Source organism: Alligator mississippiensis, chromosome 7 (assembly GCF_030867095.1).
Source record: "Alligator mississippiensis isolate rAllMis1 chromosome 7, rAllMis1, whole genome shotgun sequence".
Lineage (NCBI taxonomy): Eukaryota > Metazoa > Chordata > Crocodylia > Alligatoridae > Alligator > Alligator mississippiensis.
The window spans coordinates 66278338-66292700 of NC_081830.1; the positions used below are offsets into that span (position 1 = coordinate 66278338).

Sequence of the window (14363 nt, forward strand, 5' to 3'; positions counted from 1 at the left end):
GTTCTTTTTTTTTTTGGTTTGTTTTTTTTTCTTTGTTTGTGACCTGGGAGACTGCAGGCTCGGGGTCGTCCCCTGGTTTTGGGTTTGCGGCCCTCCGGCTATGGGGCTGGCACCTGAGCCTCTGGGCCAGGCTCCAGATTGGAGCAGGTAAAGGGGCCATGGGCCTCAAGACAATAAAAAAGGCTAAAGCCTCAGAGTCAAACCCTGTTTAGTGGATTTTAGATGGGGAGGCCTAGCTAGAGAAAATCAGGGGTCAGCCTCACATAGGGGAAAGGCCCCAACATACCTGATACAATAGGCAGCCTCCTGCTCGCAAGAACATCATCATAATTTCCATCAAGATGTGGCAGGAGAGTATAGGGTGGGACATAAGAACCCTAAAGAAGGTCCAAGGGCACCCCACGCAAGGTGGGGAGTACTAGCAAGATGGTGCTGGGAAGGGCGACCTGTTATAAGGCCCAATTCTGTGCTCGCTTCGGCAGCACATATACTAAAATTGGAACGATACAGAGAAGATTAGAATGGCCCCTGCGCAAGGATGACACGCAAATTCGTGAAGCGTTCCATATTTTTAGGCTGGTCCGATTGCAGTGGAATTTATACTTAATGATCACAGTCAGTTACAGATTTCTTTCTTTCTTTCTTTCTTTCTTTCAAGATGGCCGCCGACAGCTGAAGCCCTTCTAAGCTCCTCCAGCTCAGGTGCTTTCAGCTCGTTGCCTCGCACTCCCTGCCCCCCTTTTCCTGTCCCCCCCCCAAAACAACCCTTGCCTCTCCCCACCCTGTCCCTGGGGACCCCCCCCATGCCCCTTCCCCCCACTTTCTGAGCCTTTTTCCCCTGGGCTCTGGCAGCCTCGTTTGTCTCTGCCCCTCCCCCACCCCCGCCTGAGTTGTCCCTTTGATTTCTGCTGCCTCCCTCCCCCAGGGCCCCTTCCCTTGGTCCCTGCCATCTGCCCCTGCCTTGGGGCTTGCCCTGAGCCCCTGCAGGGTTGCTCAGGCCGATTTGGGGGCGTTTTCAGCCCCCTCCCAGTCCCAGTCCCCCGTGTCAGCCTGAGGCTTTTTTTTTTTGCTGCGCTTCGCAGTTTAACCCTGTCCTGGCGAGGAATGGCGGCTCCTACGCCTGGCAGCTGGCATGAGGATGTCTCTCAGGACCTCCCACTGTCTTATGGCCTGAGGGTTCATGCCCCTCTCCATGTGGGGCTCGAGGCTTGCGTGGAGGCTCTGGCCGCCCTCCTGGGATGGCGTACCATCCGCTACGCGGGGTGCGTGAACACGGTCCCGATGATCTATTTGAGCAAGCCCGCCTTGGTTGACAGGGTGTGTGCGGAGGGCCTGGACATTGCGGGCATCCACTACCCTGTCACGCCCCTAGAGACTCAGGCAGTGAGGGTGGTGATTTCCAACGTCCCACCGCACGTTTCCAAGCGGGAGCTGGCCAGGGGACTCGAGGCCTATGGGGTTCCTGCGAGTCCTTTTCGCCGCCTGCCGATGGGAAACAAGAACCCTCAGGGCAAGCATGTCCTGTCCTTTCGGAGGCAGGTCTTCATGCTCCTCAAGGAGGGCCCCCAGTCGCTGCCTCGCTCCCTGAGCCTCACGCTCGAGGGGCGGCGGTTTATTATCTATCTGTCTGTGGGAGAGACCACGTGCTTCAAGTGCGGGGGCTCCTCCCACCTGGCCGCGCAGTGCCCTCGGAGCAAGGCGGCCGGACCATCGCCGCCTGCGGCAGCGCCGAGAGACGGCGCGTCGACCTCTGGGGCACGCGACAGGCCCAGGGAGGCTGGGAGCTCTTCCTCCCGACCTCCTTCCCCCTCCGTTCCATCTCAGGGGACCGGGGTCTCCAGCGGGAAGCCATCGTCCAGCCGAGGGGCTGGTGCTGCTACCATGGCCCCGCCGCCCCCTCCCCCGTCTGTGGCGCCCCCTGCCCTCGGTGCAGCAGCCCCACCGGGTGGAGAGGCGGACGCCTCCCCTTGCCCCCTGCCTGCCCCGGCCGAAGTGGCTGGGGTGGCCGGGGACTGCGGTGCTGGAGCCTCATCGGATGATGGGGCTCGGGCATCCTCCCTACCACCCGACAAAGAGAGGGAGATGAGGGGGGCCTCTCAGGACACCCCATCCCTGACAGACCCCTCCTCGGCCAGTGCCGAGGACCCCCCCACTACAGAGCCGGACCCCGTTCCGGCTGCCACACCACCCGCCCCGTCGGATGTAGCCACCGACGAGGCAGACTTAGCGGGTGGGGGGGAGGGGCCTTCAGGGGTCCCCCTCCCCTCGCCTGTCCCCCAGCCTCCGGAGTCAGGCGGCAGCAGGGATAGTGGCGAATGTCTCTCTTCCGGTGGCCTGGCCCCGGGGGTGGCGGGAGAGCCCGCTGCCCCTTTGGTCACGCCCCAGCCTACCGGAGCAGATGGGGACGTTAGCGAGATGGAGATCCAGCTCTCGGAGTCTCGCAAGAGACGTCGTGAGCGGGATGGCCCCTCCCCCCCCAAGAAGACAGGGAATGTCCTCGCGGAGCCGGTCCTCGACTCGGACGACGAGAGGCGGCTGATGTGCCTGGACATCGAGGGGGTCGACGCTGCAGTTGCGGGCGAGCTCCCGCCGGGGGTGCGGCCTCGCCGCTCTTCCGTAGGCAACATCCACCCCAAGCTGGCGGAGCCCCCCTGGGTCTCTCCTGGCTATGGGGGACTCCTGTCCTTGCTGAAGCTAACCAAGGGGCAGAAAAATGTAGCGGGGCACATCACCCAGTGGTGTGCGGACCCCAAAGTGTTTGTCAAGGCTGCCAGGGCGGCAGTCAAGCTCATGAAGCAAGATCGGGGCACACGTCAGATGGCCTACCGTCTGGACAAGCTTGCCCAGAGGGTGAGAGTGGAGTGGGGCCTGGGCGGGTCCCTCGACTAGAGTAGGGCACGGTAGGCCTTCCCTGACCTGTCTGTATTGCCTTGCTCTGCTCTTGGGTGCTCGCTCTTCCACCCGCACTCTGCTTTGCTCCTCCTCTCCCACACCCACCCCCATGGCAGCCACAACCATTGGCACCTTCAACGTCAACGGCTGTCGAGACGCGGTGAAGCGCGAGGAACTGGAGCTCCTGCGGCAGAAGAGGCTGGCCATCGCCTTCCTACAAGAGACCCACTCTGACAGGTTCAACCAGGCGGCCTGGCGGGCTGCCTGGCGAGGACAGGTGTTCCTGAGCCACGGCACCAACCTCCGCGCGGGGGTCGCGACACTCTTATCGCCGCAGCTGCAGCTTGACGCGGCGGTGCCGCGGGAGGTCGTCCCCGGCTGCCTGCTGACCGTCCGCGTCACCCTCGCGCAACACCGTCTGCTGCTCGTCAACATCTACGCGCCCTCCGATGGCCAGGAGAGGGTCGCTTTCTTTGAGAGCTTGGCTGCCCTCCTGCGCGACGCTAGCGAGGATGATGACCTGCTCCTCCTCGGGGGCGATTTCAATTGCACCACTGCCCCGCGCCTCGACCGCACAGGGCCTGAGCCCCACCTGCCCTCCGCTCGCAAGCTGCAAGCTGCCCTGGAGGGGGCAGACCTCGTGGACGTCTGGCGAGCCCTGCATCCCGATGCGCGCCAGTACACCTGGGCCAAGACGAGTGCCGGCGGTCTCACCATGGCTCGCCTCGACCGCCTTTATATCACCAGGCACCACCTGCCACTCCTGCGCAGCAGCCGCATCGCTCCCTCGGGTCTATCAGATCATGGCCTGGCCTTCAGCGAACTGAGCCTGCCGGGGAGAGCCTGTGCACGGGCACCGTATTGGTGTTTGAACATTAGTCTGCTCCAAGACTCTTATTTCCGGGACTGCTTTGCCCACTTTTGGTGGAGGTGGGAGGCTGCGAGACCGAGCCACTCCTCCTGGAAGCTGTGGTGGGACGTGGGCAAGGTCCAGACCCGAGCCTTCTGCCAGCAGTACACCCAGCTGGCCGCGAACGAGACGCGCCGCCGTATCCGGGAGTTGGAGGAGGACGTGGCGGAGCTCGAGGCTGCTCTGCTGGCCGCTGGCAGCGACGCGGCACTGAGCGAGAGCCTCCGGCTCCGCAGGAAATGCCTGCGCGACTTGGCGGAGAGCGCGGCCCACAGCGCGAGGATCCGCGCCCGCTGCCAGGAGCTGGTGGAAACCGACGCCCCGACCCGCTTCTTTTTCGACCTGGAGCGGCGGCGGGCAGCGAGCAAAGTCTTGGACCATCTCAAGACTCCTGAGGGCCGGGTCATTACAGAGCCGGGCGAAGTCCGCGAACGTGCCGTCGCCTTCTATCGCGACCTGTTCGCGGCCGAGCCGTCGTGCCCTGAGGCCACGCGGGAACTCCACGAGGGCCTACCGCGTCTCGATGCCCTGGAGGCCGGCGAGCTGGAGCGGGACTTGTCCCTGGAAGAGCTGGCGGCCGCCACGGCCGGCCTCGCCTCCGGCAAAGCCCCGGGCCTCGACGGGCTGCCTGCCGAGTTCTACAAGACCTTCTGGCCTCTCCTCGGCCCCAGCCTCCTGCGCGTTTTCCAGGAGAGCCTCGCCGACAAGGTCTTGCCGATCAGCTGCCGCCGAGCGGTGCTGACCCTGCTGCCCAAGAAGGGAGACCTGGGCTACATGAAGAACTGGCGGCCGGTCTCCCTGCTGTGCGCGGACTACAAGATTCTGGCCAAAGCGCTGGCCACCCGCCTCCGCGCGGTCATGGCCTCTCTCACCGGGCCCGAGCAGAGCTACTGCGTGCCGGGCAGGACCATACAAGACAACCTGTTCCTGCTGCGGGACCTGCTCACGGCTAGCGAGCTCTTTGGCCTCGACGTCGGCCTCCTCTCTCTCGACCAGGAGAAGGCCTTTGACCGCGTGGACCACGCCTACCTCTTCCGCACGCTGGAGGCCTTTGGCTTTGGGCCCCTCTTCACCGGGGCCCTCCGGGTCTTGTACCGGGACATTTCCAGCCTGCTCAAGGTGAACGGGGTGCTTTGCGCTCCTTTCCCCGCGCGCAGGGGCATTCGCCAGGGCTGTCCGCTGTCGGGCATGCTCTACGCCCTGGCCATCGAGCCGCTGTTACACGCGCTGCGCCGCCGCCTGAGTGGGGTGGCCCTGCCATCGGCCACGGGCCCGTCCGCTGGCCCTCGTCTCCAGCTGTCAGCCTATGCGGACGACGTCACCGTCTTCCTCGCCACCCGGGAAGACGTGCGGGCTCTGGCAGATTGCCAGCGGGCCTACGAGCGTGCCTCCTCCGCCCGCATCAACTGGGGCAAGAGTGACACTCTGCTGCTTGGCGCATGGACTGGCAGGCCTCCGCCGGACTTGCCGGGGGGCCTCGCCTGGCGCCGCGAGGGCCTCAAGGTCTTGGGCGTGTTCCTGGGGCCGACGACCTTCATGGCGCGCAACTGGGACGGCCTCGAGGAGGGAGTGGAGGCCCGCCTGCAGCGGTGGCGCTGGCGCCTGCCCAGCCTTTCCTACCGGGGGCGCGTCCTCGTCATCAATAACCTGGCGGCGGCCACCCTGTGGCACCGCTGCGCGGTGCTGGACCCTCCGCCGGAGCTACTGGAGTGACTGCAGCGGCTCCTGGTCGATTTCCTGTGGGACGGACGCCACTGGCTCCCACGAGCTGCCCTCTACCTGCCCACCGGCGAGGGGGGCCAGGGCCTGGTCGATCTGGCCAGCAGGGTGGCCGCCTATCGGCTGCAGGCCCTCCAGCGGCTCCTGTACACCGACGGCCACCTCCCGTGGCGACAGCTGGCGTGCCGATTCCTGCGGCGAGTGGGGGGGCCTCGGCTTTGACCGGGAGCTGTTTCAACTGGACCTCACCTTCCTGAACGGGGCGGTCCTTCCCCCGTTCTACCGCAGCGTGGTGCGGGCCTGGCGGGCGGCCTTCCATCTCTGTCCCCAGGCCAGGCACCTGCGGTTCCCGCAGCTCCTTCGAGAGCCCTTGGTCCACAACCCGGCCCTGCACCGTGTCGTGCCGAGCCTGGCCTCCGCCAGCCTCACGGCAGCTCTCGTCGAGGCGCGCTCCACCCGCCTGGAGCACCTCCTGGACCCCGCTCGGTCGGACTGGCTGTCACCCGAGGCCCTGGCTGCCCGGCTGGCGATGCGCTCCGTCCGCACCGCGGGGCGGCTTCTGCGGGCCGTTAGGGCCGCCCTCCCGACGGAGGCAGCGACCGCCCTGGAAGCCCATCTCCAGACTCGCCGGCCCCTCCCCACCGCAGACGCCGCAGAAGACGCCTTCCCACCGCTACCCGTCATCCCAGCGGTACCCGGCGAGCTGGCCGAGCGGCCCAACACGCTGCTCAGGCTCCCGGTGCCCCCCAGCAGCAATACGGGCTGCCCTTTTGGCACCCTGCCCCGCAAGGGCCTCTACATGTGGGTGGTGCGCACCCGGCACGCCCAGGTGCTGGCCGGCCGCCCTGACACCGCGTGGTGGCGGCGCCTGGCGCGGCCTGGGACCCCGGCGTGGCGCACGCTGTATAAGGCGCCCATCGCCAAGAAGACCGGCGACCTGCAGTGGCGGCTCGTGCACGGCATCCTGGCCACCGGCACCTTTGTGCGTCACTTGGACCCAGCGGCCTCGGCGGCCTGCCCCTTCTGCCCGGGGGTACTGGACGAGGACATTTTCCACGCCTTCCTCGACTGCCCCCGGCTGCAGCCTCTCTTTGCCGCCCTGGGCGCACTGCTTCGGGTACTGGGCCGAGACCTCTCCGAAGACGCTTACGTCCACTCCTTTCCATACCGGGCGGCCGAGCGGGCCACGGTCAGCCTGGCCAACTTCCTGCTGGGCCAGGCCAAGATGGCCACCCTGAAGAGCCGGCGAAACCAGCTCAGCGGCACCGGGATGGTCGACGCCCTGCAGCTCTTCCGCCTGCTGGTGCGGGCCCGCCTCTCGCTCGAGTTTGAGCACGCTGTCCTCCGGCGGACGGTGCCCGCCTTTGAGGAGCGCTGGGCCCTCGAGGGGGTGCTGTGCCGGGTCGAGGCGGGACGCCTGATCCTCGTTCTGTGATGCCACCGGCTGCTCAAGCCGCAGAGACGCGTCAAGCGGGCCGAGGCCCTGGACTTTTGCTCGTGCGGGTCGACCCCAGAGGCCTCCATGGGTGTCCCTGCTGGCAGAACTGTAAATACTGTAAATAGTCCTTATGTTTCGTTGTGTTGGTTGGTTTTTCTTGTCTAGAGTGTACGGGCAGGCCTTGCAGGCCATGAGCCCAGGCCTTGTCCATGAGGCCCAGAGCTTCGGTCGTCCTTGTACATGCTTTTTACTGGCTCCGAGTCATCACCCTTCGGGGAATAAAGGTCTCTTAAAAGTCAAAGTCTGTCTGTCTTTCTGTCTTTCTTATTTTTTTTTTGACAGAGCCTGCCCGCCTCTCCCATAGTTGGGGGATGAACTGCTGGTGGGCTGGTCCTTCCCTCTGTGGTAGTGGCACACCCAGGGCTGCCCGGGTGGGCTGGGTACTGTCCTAGCTCTGAAGCAGTACTTGGCCTGACCCAACTGTTCCCTGAGCCCTCCTACTGAAGCCCCAGGTGCTGCTCCCTGGTGGGCTTGGGGAACAGTTGGATCAGGCGGGTGTTGCCCCTGAGCTGGGGCAGCACCTAGCCCACTAGCAGCCCGCCCAGGTGGTCCAAGGGGTGCCACTGCCATGGAGGGAAGGAGGGGGACCCTGTTTGGTCTGCCAGCAGCAAACCCCCTAGCCACAGGCAGGCTCCGGCTCAAAAAAAAGATTGGGCCCCTTGCCATAATGTGATGGGAAAATTGAAATGATGGGTTTCAATTAAAAACCCACTGTTTCAATTAGGGGGGGTAAAATAAAACCCTGAGGACTAACCCCCTGTCATGTGTACAAGCCCCCTTACTTATTATTTTTCCTTTGTTTTCTCTTGGTCAGTGCAGTTCTCTGTATGAGCACTGTCTGTACTGCTGTGGCTTTTCTTGGAAGTCTTGGTGTCACACACGGAATGGCCACACACTCAGCTTGGTGCCAAAGGCTTGGCCAGGTTTACTCCCTAGGAAGCACCAGCTCACTTGCATGCTTGTCCAGAGGATTAAAAAATGTTAGCCCTGGATGCTGGTGGTAAGACACAAGACCAATTCATGTCTGTAGCATCTTCTCAGCTCAGCACAAAGTTCCACAACTTCCTAGTCCTTTTCATACATGTATCAAGCAATTCTATTTATGTGAGACACTTATATAAATATCAGCATCTCTTCCCAAATTACCTGTGTGCTTTATGTGTGTTGTTGGCTCCCTGGCAACTATCTTAATACTCAGCTTTATCAGTGTTTACTAAACAATTAACATTGTCAAGTTTATAAAGCCTAACTTCAACAGATGCCTCTCAGTCTCTGGCCTTCCCCTTTCAGTCTGAGACTCTTGTAGGTGTGAGGCCAGCCTTATGTTGGGCTCACTTGTGGCAACTTTTTTGAGTTGTATATGCACAGATCAATGCTTTAGCAAGGCCTACACTATTTTTGTTTGTTTGTTTACAGTAAAACTATGCTAGGGCTATATTGCTCTTGTTTAAAATGAAGTATAACAAGACCCATCCAGGAACCTAAATCCTGTGGCCACATTGCCTAAATTCAGAGGGGAAGGGAGACCCAACTTAAAAGCCTGCTTGGGGTCTGAACATTTCTCTCCCTCTCCAGCTCCCACCAGGCTTCTTCCAGAATCATTATTTCTATTTGCTTTCTAGTAACACTTGAAAGGAGCAGACAGTTTTACCCACTCCCCACAGTGGTTATTTGCCAACATTAGCTTATGTGCAAAGAGACATGAGCCAGATCAGTTATGCCAAGAGCATCAGATTGCTCTACTTTATCCCTGTAGCAGCCAGACAGGCTAGAGGTAACTTTTAGCACCAATTGTTTTTAACACTGTATGAAGGTTCACAACATCATAGTTCCCAGATCCCAAGAGCTTTGTGTGCTGCAGCAGAACAAACATGTTAGATGCCAGCTATTCATTGAAAAAGCTGTTGTTTCTCCTCAAAAGGAATGTTCCAAATAAACAGTACTAAGCTCTAGTGGTGAATATTCAAAAGTAATTATGTTTCCCATAGAAATTAAACTAAAAGTTTTAGATCCAATTTTTACAGATTAGTTTAAACTGCTAAGGTTTGAAAGGGTATTCTGATCTAGATAGTAGGTTGGCCATTTAGATAGAATAAGCTCAGGTCTGAACCCAAAATCGTAACCTATTTCCAAAACTCTGTGTGGGTGAGATGGGACAGTTTGTGTATAGGGACTTGGTTTCAGCTCAGTGCAACAGGACCCACAACTAGGTGCCTGTGGTGCCACCAAGGAACCTCCCTTGTTTCTCCCACTCAAGCCTCCCAGGGCCTCCTACCTTGCTGCATGATCTGCCATACCTTGATGGCAAAATGATCATAAAACTGGGAGACTGTCCTCAGAGCCTAGAGAACACTCTAGGTGCCTTTATCCTACCCTGCTCATCATCAGACTGTTAGCTCCATGCCCTGAGCAGGGCACCTCTTCATGTTCTTGGTCTCTGCCAAATTGATTGCTTAATTCTCTGGACTCTGGCCCCTTGGCAGTCTCTCTGGCCTCTGGCCCAATTTCTGCTTGGAGCAAAGCACCACTCTTTCTGGCTGGCCTCAGCTACCTTGTTCTCCCGATGTCCCTCTGCACTGGCTCCCAGCTCTACCTGGGTCCACCAGGCCTCTAGCCTTGCCTCAGTGCATTGCACTAAGAACCAAGCCCCCTTCCATGGCCTCCTACTATGCCTTTAGCTATTCCCAAGTCTCACAGTTGGTACTTTTCATTGGGCCTCTGGCCCTGCTGCCTTGATCCACTGGGCCCTAGATTCATTCCAAAAAGTGGCCAGCGCCTCCCCAGCACCCACCATGGCTTGGCCCCACCAGTCCAACTGGCCCTCTTTCACACTAGTGCTGCACAGGTGTGCAAGGATGCTGCTCTGATGTGCTGTAATTACAGTGCATCAGAACAGACTTGATTACTTGAGTCGTCTGGAGCATGCTAATTAGTACATTTCAGAAGCCTCTGCATCTCATGTATTCAGCATCACCTCATTTCAAAATGGTAGTGGGGGTGCTTTAACCACCCCCTCCACCAATTTGAAGCACAGGATGCTGAATACATGAGATGCTGCGGGTGCTTTAATTAAATTAAATGAAATTAAAGCCCCCTCCCCCCACACACACACTCGAGCATACGTATAGTCATGCAGAGAGCCTTACCTGGCACCCCCCACCATTGCCTCCTGCCTACCTTTCAACCACACTTGTATCTCACAGATTTAACAGCCTACATAAATACACTGTTCCCAAACCAAATACTTAAACACTTCCAGGTCCTGGGAAAAGCCTCCATCACCTGGATCCTTTCAGTTCTTTTAGGTACCTGTGCTTGCTGGTAGTCATGGGAGCTTTTCTCCCAGCATTGCTCAAGACCACACTGAGCCCCCTGACCCAGAAGCCAGGCTTTTAGTACACTGGGCTCCACCCCTTTCAGTCACATGATCTCCAGTGGAACATCGGGGTTTCCTCTTATCAGCCTGTTCTCATCCATTCAGCTGCCCTTGCACTACTATTTAGCTGCTTGCTTAGAGCACTACCCCTGTAGCTTATTGGAAGGCAGGTTGCCAGGGCCTGTTGTCTACAAACTCTCTGATTCCTGCCTTTACCTCTCTTAGCTGCTTAATTTCTAGTAGCTGGTCCTTACTCAGCTGCCTACAATGCATTGCAGCCCTTGCCTGCTGCTCTTTCCCCTCTTTAAAGTAACAGGGGCCCTGTTACATTGGGAATGCTTCTAATTTTCAATTTAGATTTAATAAACTGTTTTGTGCCACAGCTGTAACAGTGCTTGGTAGAAAGACTGAGGTAGCACCTTGTTACCATTGAAAGGTCAGCAGTCCGAATGTAAGAGTCCACTTAATGAACATAGGTGCAAAATCTCACTTTTTCATTATACCCAGCCAGCAGGAAGTGTGGGTTTGGAACAAGGGTGAGATACTGCATATTGAATGGTATTGGTGTCCCATAAAGTTTTGGACCCTAGTACCAGAAAATAGTCTACTTGCTACTTTTCCCAGGAATAAGCCTTGCTCAGATAAATAATTTACTGTGTTATGGATTCTTCAGCAGAAGTTAAATTACATGGTGTTACACTTTAGGGAGAAAATTACATCTTTTGTATTGAGAGTTGTACAAGATAGAAAACAAATTGTTTCCTGGAATAGAGGAGCATAGGCTTTATAGCATCCAACCACAGAGAGCAAGGGGGAATTTGCATCTATTTTTCCAGCACTGCTGTTACACACATTGGTGCCAAAGTAGCATGTAGGGCTCAATCCTCCACCCACTGAATTCAATGGGAGTTTTGTCACTGACATCTATGAGAGCAAGGATGAGCCCAATGAGGGCAAAGGCAAATAAAACAAGAAAATACAGTACATAAAACAGTACCATAACAATGGATGATGGGCAAATGGGACACAAGCCCTGGACACTGCCTAAGGACAGAGTGCCAGAATGGAGCTAGGGGGCACCTCACATTCCTGTTCCCTGTCCCTCCCCTCTCTGCATCCTGTACTTGCAGCAGTAGATTTTTATTTATCGGTTTGTTTATTTACTGCCATCTCCCCATTCCCTTCCTAACTAGATGGCTGATTTCTGTGCAATTCCTTTTAAAAGGAGAAATAGAACAGGATGCCAGCTGAATTTCCCTTTAATTTTATTCCAAGGTTTGATCTGATATAGGAGGAGTTAAGCTTCTCATTTTATGTAATTATTTTTGGCACTAAAACAGGGGTCTCTTTAGCTACATAGTTATGCATTCCATATTGTTTCAATCACATGGAACTTGAAAGGAAAAGGTTTAAATGGCTGATTGATAGCTATAGGAAAAAATGGATGGCAAAACTGCAGGACAGTAGGTGCAGTAGAAACTTAATTGCTGCATTGTACAATTTCACACAAATTTACTTAAACCACTCGACAATAAAAATGGATTATCCACCCTGGTTTGTACATAGCTCCTTTGACCACAAATTACTTTTGTTCCAGTTGTGCCTACAATGTGCTAGATGCAGAAAATGCTGTAGCCATAAAAGTCGACATTACTGAAGATCTGCTCAATGTGTACAAAATATATTAGTTATATGAAAATTATAGTTTTACAACTTTCTCCCCACTCTTTGTACATTGCTTAACTTCTTAGATTGCAAAGTTTTTGGGTCATAACAATGGCTTCCTCTGCTAGTGTGTGAGGTGATGTCTACATCACCTCGCACACTAGCATGCTAACAGTGTTACTGGAATAAGAGAACTGTATTAATAGTGATACAAAGAGGTGCACTTCCCTGGAAACAAAATGCTGGGCTTTCACCCTGGGGATGAAATTGACTCAACGCTTTTCAGAGTGTAAAGTGTAATATAAGTGCTACGTATTTAGTATGGTATTGCTGTAAAGCACAAACAGTCTGACTGCATTTAAGTTATCAGCAGAAGAGAAATTCAAAAAGAGTTTTATATCACCAGAGTGCCACATTCTTCACTGATTTATGTTCAGTGTAAATGTCAGTAGGGCTGTCAGGAAGAATTTTTCCCAGACAAGTTTCCAATACTTTCCATAATTAACTGGTTCTTTAACAAAGCTGGATTTTTCCACTTTCCTGAATCTTACAGTTTAATGCTCATCTCCACTTGAAGGTTTTTATTAAAAGTTCCAGGAATCCTAATGTTTCAGCTTTTTTTCCTCAAAGCCAAGAAGATCAAATATGTCTGGACTTGGTTAAAATGATGTAGGGGCAATTGTTGGTGTTTCTTCCCTTCCCCACTCCATATTGTTAGTGTCAATGATCATTTTATATTTTAGATCTACAATCACAGATCTGGCTTTAACATACTCCGAGACAATGGAAAATTTAGGAGAGTTTTACACACCATGTTGTTCTCATAGCATCTGACATGATTTAGCATGACTTCCTTTTCCATTTACACTACAAATGCTAGAAATAAAATATGCTCTCTCTGAATAAAATCTGAACTTACCAACCTTTTAGAGTGTGGGAGCCAAATCTTTCTTTTGAAATGCTTTAAGACATATGAACATTCTTTATTCCAGCATGACTGACAAGCCATGTTATACATACCAAACCAGGAGGCCATGCAGGTGCTGTAAAGAGGTACCCAATTTCTAAATCTCAAAAAGTAGTCGTCAAGGAAAAACTGAAAAATCTGTCTCATGTTGAACCAAACAAATGCCAACAGATACATATAAGATCCAGTGAGACACTAGCAAAATAGGAGGAAAGAATTATTCATTTTGTTTCTTTCTCTACAACAGCACAGGATTTTGAACCTGAACAGGGATGTTTGGGGAGTGGGAAAATAGGGCAAGGGAAGTGATTTTGGATCTGTAAAGCTGGAAACGGAGAATAGCATCTGAGGACAGACTGGGAGATAGAAGAGCTGGCATTGAGTCTATATACACAGAAACCTCTGCCTGAGCATTAACCCAGATTCTAAACCTAAGAACATTTGTTAATTGTTTTGAAAGACCACACATCCAAGGCTAAAACCTGACAGTGCAGGAACATTACACATCTCTACCTGGGAAGGTCACTACAAAGCAGTAGTAACTGTGGAGTAATTTGCCAGTCAAGAGTCTGGTGCAAAACCATTCTTAGGATACATAACTTGATACAAATAGTAATTAGTATAAAAAAAGGAGAGCTGGCACTTCTACAGATATGTTCTGTGCTATAGCACACTGACAATGCTATTACTGCTCAAGCCATGACAGTAACACCAAGCTGAGTGCAGGCTAATTTACTCTGCTGCTCAAGTGACTTCTGCAGGCTATGCTGAGCTCCATGCTGCTGAAGTTGAACTGTACAGGTACCCACGGTTGCTAGTTTTAAAGTAGCTCAGGTATGTCTAGTTTATTTTGCAAGCACCGTGCTGTGTCTGCAGTGCAGGCTCAGGCCACTGACAGATGTTCATTTAAAGATGCGATGGGATCTGAGCCCTGGTCCCAATAATCATGCCTCTAGCTATGCTACATGTGCAGGGCAGAACACCTGATTTTTTAGGATCAGGGATGAGATTCCCAACTTGATCCCAAGCTCTGCCTGCACTGGCATGACAAAAAGGATGGGGGCAAATTGGAGAAGGTCCAGCAGAGGGCAACAAAAATGTGAGGGGGTTGGGGGACATATGAAGAAAAACTGAGGGAACTGGGCTTATTTAGTCTAAAGAGGAGACTGGGAGGGGATTTAATAGCAACCTTCAACTACCTGAAAGAGGATGGAGCTAGACTGTTCTCAGTGATGGCAAATGACAGAACAAGGAGCAATGGTCTCAAGTTGCAGCAAGGGAAGTTTAGGTTAGATATTAGGAAGAATTTTCTCACTAGGAAGGTAGTAAAACACTG

The 14363-nt window shown here is 54.7% G+C and overlaps 1 non-coding gene across 1 annotated transcript; it reads left to right on the top strand.

Annotated features, from left to right (window-relative positions):
- Nucleotides 1-466: 466 nt before the first annotated feature.
- LOC132251996 (U6 spliceosomal RNA) lies at nucleotides 467-573 on the top strand. The gene has a single exon (XR_009463732.1). It is a non-coding gene; the product is annotated as a U6 spliceosomal RNA (small nuclear RNA).
- The last annotated feature ends 13790 nt before the right edge of the window (nucleotides 574-14363 follow it).